Genomic DNA, 8733 nt, shown 5'->3' on the forward strand with positions numbered 1-8733 from the left:
CTCCATCGTAGATGAAACTCAGTTTAGCTGGATACAGGATCCTGGGTTGAAAGTTATTTTGTTTTAGGAGATTAAAAGTCGATGACCATCCTCTTCTAGCCTGAAAGGTTTCAGCCGAGAGATCTGCAGTCATCCCAATACTCTTCCCCTTGTAGGTTATGGTTTTCTTACGTCTAATTGCTTTCAAAATTTTCTCTTTCATCTTAACTTTAGTGAAGTTAATTATGATGTGTCTGGGCGATGTCTTGTTCGGATTGAGTCGTGCTGGGGTTCTGAAACTATCTGCTAATCTGAATTTAAGAATCTCTTGGCATGTCTGGAAAGTTCTCTTACATAATTTCATGAAGAAGAGCCTCCGTGTTCTGTGAAGCAACTTCATCACCTTCTGGGATTCCTATAAGGTGAATATTAGTTCTCTTCTAATTATCCGAGAGTTCTCTGAGAGTGAGATCTGATTTTGCTCTCCATTTCTTATGATCTTTGCACACCTGGGCTTCTTCAAAAGCTTTGTCTTCAGTATCAGAGATCCTTTCTTCTGCCTGTTGCACTCTGTTCCAGAGGGATTCCACTGTGTCTTTCAGATTCTTGAGGGCTGCAACCTCTTTTCTCAGTATTTCAAAGTCTTTGATCATTTTATCTTTGAAATCATTGAGTTCTTGAGTCATCTTTTGAATAATTTCTTGAGATATCTTTTGAATAATTTCTTGAGCTCCTAATTCCTTCGTTTCTTCCAGTCTGTTAATCTTATTTGCTATCCACATTCTGAACTTGATTTCTGACATCGCAGCCATTTGCTTGTGGATGGGGTTTTCAATTGTGTCTTCCCTATTTTCCCTTGGAGGAGTTGATCTACTCTGGTTATTTGAGTTGCCAGAGTTTTTCCACTGGTTCCACCCCATGCTGAGTTTACCTTGTTTGGAGGCCTTATCAGAACTGTTCAGTTGATGGCTTCTTCTGGTTGCCCAGGGAGACAGGCAGAGCATGTCTGTTCTCTTCTCCCAGTTCGCGGGTGCTGGGGCAGCTGGGGTGCAGTGGAACAGCAGCAGCTGCACAGGAGTGTGCATGACCAGATTAGACCTTGTTCAGCCTGCCAGGCAACAGGGGGCAGGAAACTGGCAGCAGCCAGATCAGTCCTAGTTTGGCCCCTCTGGGGCAACCAGTGGAACAGGGGAACTGTAGTGGCTAGATCAGTCCTAGTTCAGCACCCTGGAGCAGCCAGAGGGTAGGGGAATGGCAGCGGTAGCGCAGGGTACATGAGCGACCAGATCAGTGCTAGTTCAGCCCCACCAGAGTAGCTGGGGGGTAGCGGGGGACTACTTCACCATCGCCCATTGCATCACCCGTGCGATGCTAGCAAGCCGATCTGTGCCCTCCCAGTGCAGGAGCCCAGAGCGGGGGACTCCTCCACCTCTGTCTGAGGGACGTATGTGGCTCTAGCAAATAGTTCTGGGCCCTCCAAGAGCGGTAGACCCCTCCACCACCACCTGCAGGGCGAGCGTGGCTTTAGCAAGCAGTTCTAGGCCCGCCCAGTTTGGGAGCCTGGAGCAGGGAACACCTCCCCTGGCCCCCATGGGGCGAGTGTGTGTCTTGCAAGCTGTTTTGGGTCTACCTGGATTGGAGGATTTCTCCGCCTCTGCCTGTGGGACGCCTGCAGCACACCTGCGGCCCTAGCGAGCAGTACTGGGCCTGCCCAGAGCAGGAGCCTGCTGCCCGTGAGGCGTGCGACTCTAGCAAGCAGTTTTGGGGCCTGCCCGGCTCCGTGAGGGCAAAGGGACCCACTCGGCAACTGGGTTAGTCTGGGAAGATTAATACCTCCTTCCCTACCTTACACCCAGTCACTCGAGGTCTCCCAGGTCCGAGACCCTAACCTGTGGGATCTGACTGGCTCTCAAGGTAGATGGTATCAGAATTAAAGTGGAGGACACCCAGCTGGTGTCTGCTACAACAGTGTTCCCTGACCTTTTTGGCTTCAGAGACCAGATACATGGAAGACAATTTTTCCACAGAGTGGGGAAGGCATTTAGAGTCTCATAAGGCGCGCACAGCCTAGACCCCTAGTATGCGTAGTTTACAGTAGGGTCTGCACTCCTGTGAGATTCTAATGCCACTGCTGATGTGACAGGAGGTGGTGTGATGTATGGGATGGGGAGGCGCTGCTGTCAACAGATGAAGCTTCAGTTATTCACCTGCTGCTCACCTCCTGCTACATGGCCCCGTTCCTAACAGGCCCCCACTAGGACCAGGACTGGCTGGTCTGCAGCCCAGGGTTGAGGACCACAGTGTACAGAACTGCTTACATGACGTTGGGGGAAATCTGAGCACATTATCAGGACGCAAAGGTCTTCTGTGTTGACTGCTGAGGTGTGAGAACAGAGGAAGAACAGTTTGTCATGGACCTGTCACACTAAAGACCAAATCCTACTTTGTTCATGTAATAGGTTCAGGTGCTCCAGGCCTTGGGAGGTAACAGCTAAAGAACAGGAGGACTTGGACCCAAGTGCAGGAGGACCAAGCTGGACTGCAGCTCAGCCTGCCCCAGGCCCTCGATAAGGTCATCGAATGTTTATACCCCATGAAGCCATACACAGTTCCACCACGTCATCTCTTTCTACACATCGTTTTCACTCTGAATTAAGTACGCCAACATTTACACACCTCAATGTAATCACGTGTCCATTCAAACCTGTGTCTTATGTCCTCCCACGTAGCAGGCTCCCTGGAGGACACGCAGACCCAAGGCCGTCTCAGCTGACCAGCGTTCCCCGAGTGCTCCTGATTCTAGCAGAGCTACCTGTGTACAGTTATTTCTTCCCCACTGGATAACAAACTGTTGAAGGTGGCGGGGTGGGGGGAGGTGGGGTAGCCCTTACAGAAACTTTCCAGTCAGTATTTACGGAACTAAATCATTGCCAAGCATAAGTGAGCAGAAGAGCCCTCGGTCTCCCAGGCCTAAGGCTTTCAGATTATAAGATCATCTGCTTGAGGGGGCTACACATGTCTACTCTGGCTGACAGGCCAATGTGCAATAAAATGGCTTTAAATATAATCTGGAAATGTACTAACCCACCCTTAGAAGCCTTGAGTATAAGCAGCAAGAAACGGACTTTCAGAGACATGAAATCAGAACATTTCCTATGTAGGTGAAGGTACTTCCCAGTGGTCAAACACCAGCTGAAGGAGGAAGCACCAGGGATCCCAGAAAGTGACAGCAACTACCGGCTGTGAGCTGGACAGCGCCATCAACACACGCTGCTCCCCCGTTCAACGCACGCTGCTCCCCCGTGGACATCCACCAAGTAGGAGGTTTCTTGGGAAACTTGGGTCAGAACAATGAGAACTGAGTTTGAAAACATTTTAAAAGATGAAGATACATGACGGTTGCTCTAAAAGGTCCGGTAGAGTCCCAGGATTCTACTGGCCTTATAAAATTGTCCATTAAGGGAAAAGGACAGGCTTGAAAGGAAGCCTAACATGATCTTGTCAACATTCATTGTGATTCCAAAAAGTAGAAGGTTGAAGGTGATTCTAAATCAGAAAGGAAGAACGAGACATGTATTCCAGGCATTAAACAGCGCATTTCTGATAAGGAAATGACTAAGGAATTAAAAATTCTTACTAGAAATCTGAGAGCTGAAATACACTCTGGTACCAGCCATCTTAGAAAATTCTATTCACTCCAGACAAGAATCTGGAGTTCAGCCCAACCTTCCTTAGTCACTCCTAATAATTCAATTTCTCTTACAGAACAAGTCTCCTAATCCTCGGATAAACAACTTTTTAAGCCTTTAAAATGGTTAAATGAGCAGGTCCTCACTTTGGCCATGGGAAAGTGAGGGCGCTGAAAGGCAAAATTCTCTATAAAGGATTCCGCAACGAGTCCACAATTAACCTGTAGATCACATCCTCAATTCTAACATGATTACAGAATGTGTACATTTTAAACAATATACTCCTTATACATAAATTTCGGGAAGAATAAACATTGTTGTAAAAGAGAAAATAAAAGAGCCAAAACAAGCAAACTTTACTCAGGCCGTTTAATCACCAGACGCCTTACGACCCCTTTAATTGAAGGACAATTGTAACCCATGTTAAAAATGGATTTTCGACTTAAGAAAAAACGACGCCTGGTACAGAGCAGCTTAGTCAAGGAAGCACAGCTTCATATGAGCATATGAAACGCTCTAAAGATTTCATAAGGATGCACATCGTACGCAACTGAAACAGTAAAAGTATAAATAAAATTAACTAAAAAATAACTGAATACCTAGAGTTAGGCTGGCAGACGGGGGAAAAATTATACCAGGACTGCATACCATATGCAAAATTAAAGGGGAAAAGTATCATATATAAATTTAAAACTAAAACACAGAGCATAATTTCTATAATCCTGGAATCCTAGAATGGGTAAGTATTCACTGAGCGTGAGAATCAAGCCAGAAACTACTTAAAAAAAAAAAAAAAAAAGCTAAGCTTAGGGAAAGACTGACATATTTGTTAAAATAGAAACCTAAACTACTGCAAAAGATATCTCAATAAAGTCAAAGTAAGAATTGGCAAAAATATTTGTTTATTGCCTAGGCTAAGATCCAGAATGAAGAGGTGTTTTTTTTTTTTTAAATCAGTACATGAAATAATCCAAAAGATAAATGGGCAAAAGAAATAGAAGTGACCAATAAACTTGCAAAGGTGCCTAACCTCAGTAGTAATATTTTAGGAGAACATAAAAGTCAATGAAACACTTTTTAATATGAAAATCAAAAAATTAAAATACTGAGATTATCTGCTACTGTCAAAGGCTATGGGTTACTTGCTCCTACGTCATGGACAGTGTGATTTTTCTGACCCAACTTTTCTAAAGGGCAGCCTAGCAACATCCATCCAAATTCTAACTGTGCACACTCTTTCATCTAGGAATTCCATTCCTAGGAATTTATCTTAAGGAAATCACTATGTATGTCTAAATATAGACATTCACATTGATGAGAACCTAGATATCCTTCAACAGGGATTAAATAAATTATAGTACATCCATACACTGACAATCCACTTGATATAAAAAAAAGTAGGAACTACCTAAATGTTGGCAAGAAAAGATGCCTACAATATATTGGTTAAGTGAAAATAAAAGCAAATGTACAACATATCTATGGCTAAAACAGTATGCATGGGAGAATTTCATCTTTAAAAAAGTGTACATGTACATTTAAAAGAAATCTATGAATAGAGATTGCTTTGGGGGACTGTGACTACAGGAAGAATTTCTGTTCTATATTACGCACTCCCTTGTTGTCTGAACTGAGTATGTTGACAAATTTTAAAACTGAAGAGTATAACTTTTGACAAAATAAAGTATGCCTAAAATTATGCGCACGTATCATGAAAGTATATAGTGTAGCACATGTCATAATATTCTCGTAACTTCACACACCAAAATTACCCATAAGGAAAATAACCTGGAGACCGTGTCCTCTCTGTACAACTGTGAAATAGGGAGAATCCAGGAAGCGCTTGGTCCCGGGGGCAGCAGCAGCGTTTCCCCCACAGTCCTCAAAAGCTCAGCAGAGACCAGAGGGTCATCAGCTGTGTCTGGGCAGCATCAGGTACTTCCTGGCTGGTGGACAGACGTAAAAAGTGGGAGGGACCAGGACGGCTCGACCAAGTGAAGGGCTTTCCTTAAACCAAATGCCGGTAGCACCTCCCATGTCCTGTCCTGAAGATGTTAATTACCTCCCTGAGTTTTATTTCTGCACCAGAATTCACTGAGGCTCGTCTGTTTTCATTAGCACTCCAGCCAAGTCTGCACATTAGGAGGGAACACAGGCTCTTCAGGCCGTCTTTCTCCATGTTCCCTCGAACACTCCTCTTCTCTCTCCTGCAAGGACTTCCACGATTTCCCCATCCAACATATGCACCCTTACGTATTTATGATTTGTAACAAGGAAACATGTGATGATAACTACCCACTTGCCCCTCCAGTGGTATTTTTTGCTATTTAAATGCTTATCCTCAAATCATTTTTAAAGGCAACCTCCCAGGCCACAGATTCAAAATCTACCAACATACATAAAAGACAAAGGCTATGGAAACAAAGATGATCAAGAGACAGCAACTGAAGGCAGGGCCTGAGCCCTAGACTGGATACTGTATGGGGGATGACAAAGCTGGACTACAAATAACTGATCAGGGTTAAGTAATTAATCTGTATTGAATGATCCAAACTTGATAACTAATCTATTGTTACCTAAGTAAAAAGCTCGAGTCTTGGGAAATACACACTGAAGGGCTTCCGGGTAAAAGGTCGTGATTCATGGCGTGGGTGTGCATGAGTGTGTACACATGCGTGTGTACTCACTGCACAGAGACTGAGAAAGGGGAAATCAGAATCTGTATCTGACAATTCAATGCGCTGGGGCTGGTTACTTCTGACAAGGCTCCTTCACAGACCCATCTTAAATCCTGCTTGTATAGAAAATGCAGGATTTGTGAACATACACAAGAAAAACAGCAGCTTTGTCTTTTCTTTTTTTTTTTTTTTCTTTTTGCAGTTTTTGGCCGGGGCTGGGTTTGAACCCACCACCTCTGGTATATGGGGCCGGCACCTTACTCCTTTGGCCACAGGCGCCACCAGCAGCTCTGCCTTTATCCTGTGGTTGAGGAAGGGTTTAGGTAACAGTTCTCTGTGCTGCAGGGAGAGCAAGCTGGACCATGCCCCACCTCCTCCCTCCATCACTGTTCTCACCACAGCCACTCACAGGGCATCTAGAACAGCAGTTCTCAACCTGGGGTCACAACCCGCAGGAACTGTATTAAAGGGCCATGGCATTAGCAAGGTTGGGAGCCACCGATCTAGAACATGTCCTACACCAGCAAAGCAGCCTCTGGGCGGCCCTTTATAACCATACCCTCCCATCCTAACCCTTTCCTCTAAGGGGCACTCTAGGCCTTGACCTCCTGAATAGCTGGGACTACAGGGGTAACCAATCGGGCCAGCCAGCAGATCCCTTTCAACAGCAAAAAAACATTCACAGGAGCTTGATAGTGGCTCCTTCTGAAACCCCCAAATTAGGCAATTCCAAGATTTGAATGTGCTTTCCTAAAGCCATGCTCAATCATGTTTGCAGAAGAGAAGTGAAAAAACCAAAACAGTTAATCAGACAGCCCAGAGAAATAATTTTTTTTAAAAAAATGGTACACATAAGCCCAATTTAAAAATCAAAGGCTGCCTGGAGCACGGATGAGTCTACTGCCCCGGCCTTGCCAGCAGGCTTTCCTGAGAAGAGTGGGCTCCTGCTCTCACCCGGACAAGAGCCCACCGAGGAAGGAGGTCCCCTTCAGACTCCCAGAAAAACTTGCCGTCAGCAGCCCTGTGCTCTGAGCACCCCTGTGAGTCCTCAAGACCTCTCCCGGGGTCCCTGAGGTGAAAACCTCTCCACAGTGATAGCGCAAGGGGTTATTTGCCTTTTCTGCCCTCCTTTCACCAATGCACAAAGGAGGCTTCCAAAGGTAGAGGAAAAATGATGGTGCAAAGACTGAACACAGAAGCAGGAAAGGGGGCCCAGCTGTCTTCTCCTAAACCAGACAATAAGAAATCTGCAAACGTATAAAACAATGCCATTCTGCTCACTAAGTGTTCTGCTTTGGAAAACAGCTATTTTCATAAAATATGCTACTTATAACAAAATATAAGGCATTTTAAATTAGTAACTTTATAAAACTTCCCAGTTTTAATTCTAATGTGGCAAATATCAATAGAGACAAGCTCCATAATCAAAAGCTCTTTGGGATCTCAACAATATTACATGCCAAGGAGGCCTTAAGACCAACAGTTTTGAGAACTGCTGCTCCAGATCCCTATTTTGGTACTAAATTCTATTAAACTGCATCTGTTTTTAATAATAAATAGCAATGGTCAACATCAGACATGCAGTTTAGAAACTCTACTAAATATATACAGAGTATCAAAAACAGTATACACATTTTAAGGAAAAAGTATTAAAATTATAATACTCTACATGATAATAAAACATGAATGCGAGCCACATTTGAGCACCGTAATTGAAGAAGTCAAATGTAACGAGAGTAATACAATTTTAATACAGTTTGTTCCTTTCTTACAGTTTTTTATACACTTTTTTTTGGAACCATCTATACTCCTTTCCATTTCACAACCACTTTAACACATTGACTACCACTAGAAAAAATTTTCTTCCTTGGGACTATGGTGTTTTATCAGGTCAAGAGACACTGAATTATATATGCTTCAACAGGCCTGGGGCTCAAAATCAGCAGAGGTTAAATACATGTCACTTGGCAGTTAAAGTGTTAAAAGAGAAAAAAACAACTGTCAGCCTTTTTCGGCCTCCCTGGAGGAGGAAGGGGATACTCAAGAGCCTGGTCGCTCCTCCAGGTGAATCAGCAAGCGCAGGAAGTAAACTCAGCCAGCCCGACTCCTATGATCATGGTGCTTTCAACACATCATTTTTTTAGAACAGTAAACATACAAATCTCTAAACTAACGAGTATGAAACACCCTGGGGCCCACACTCCTGCCTGACACCACATGGACTTAAACGCAATGATGTGGGATACACAGCTCGCATGAAACTATTGTGAAGACCAGCGCAGCTTTGGAAACCCTACAAGACCCAGGACCCAGCTTCCTATTAAAGTAGGGTGACCAGATTTTAACATCTGTAAGGTGGGACAACATGGCCGCGGGGCGGGGCGGGG

The 8733-nt window shown here is 44.3% G+C and overlaps 1 protein-coding gene across 3 annotated transcripts in view; it reads right to left on the reverse strand.

The window, feature by feature from the left end:
- Positions 1 to 8733, reverse strand: part of SIPA1L2 (signal induced proliferation associated 1 like 2) — a 234625-nt gene that overhangs the window by 177828 nt on the left and 48064 nt on the right. The gene's annotated exons all lie outside the window — the stretch shown is intronic.

The sequence above is a fragment of the Otolemur garnettii genome, unplaced genomic scaffold (assembly GCF_000181295.1).
Source record: "Otolemur garnettii isolate 467f Iridium unplaced genomic scaffold, OtoGar3 scaffold00116, whole genome shotgun sequence".
Taxonomy (NCBI): domain Eukaryota; kingdom Metazoa; phylum Chordata; class Mammalia; order Primates; family Galagidae; genus Otolemur; species Otolemur garnettii.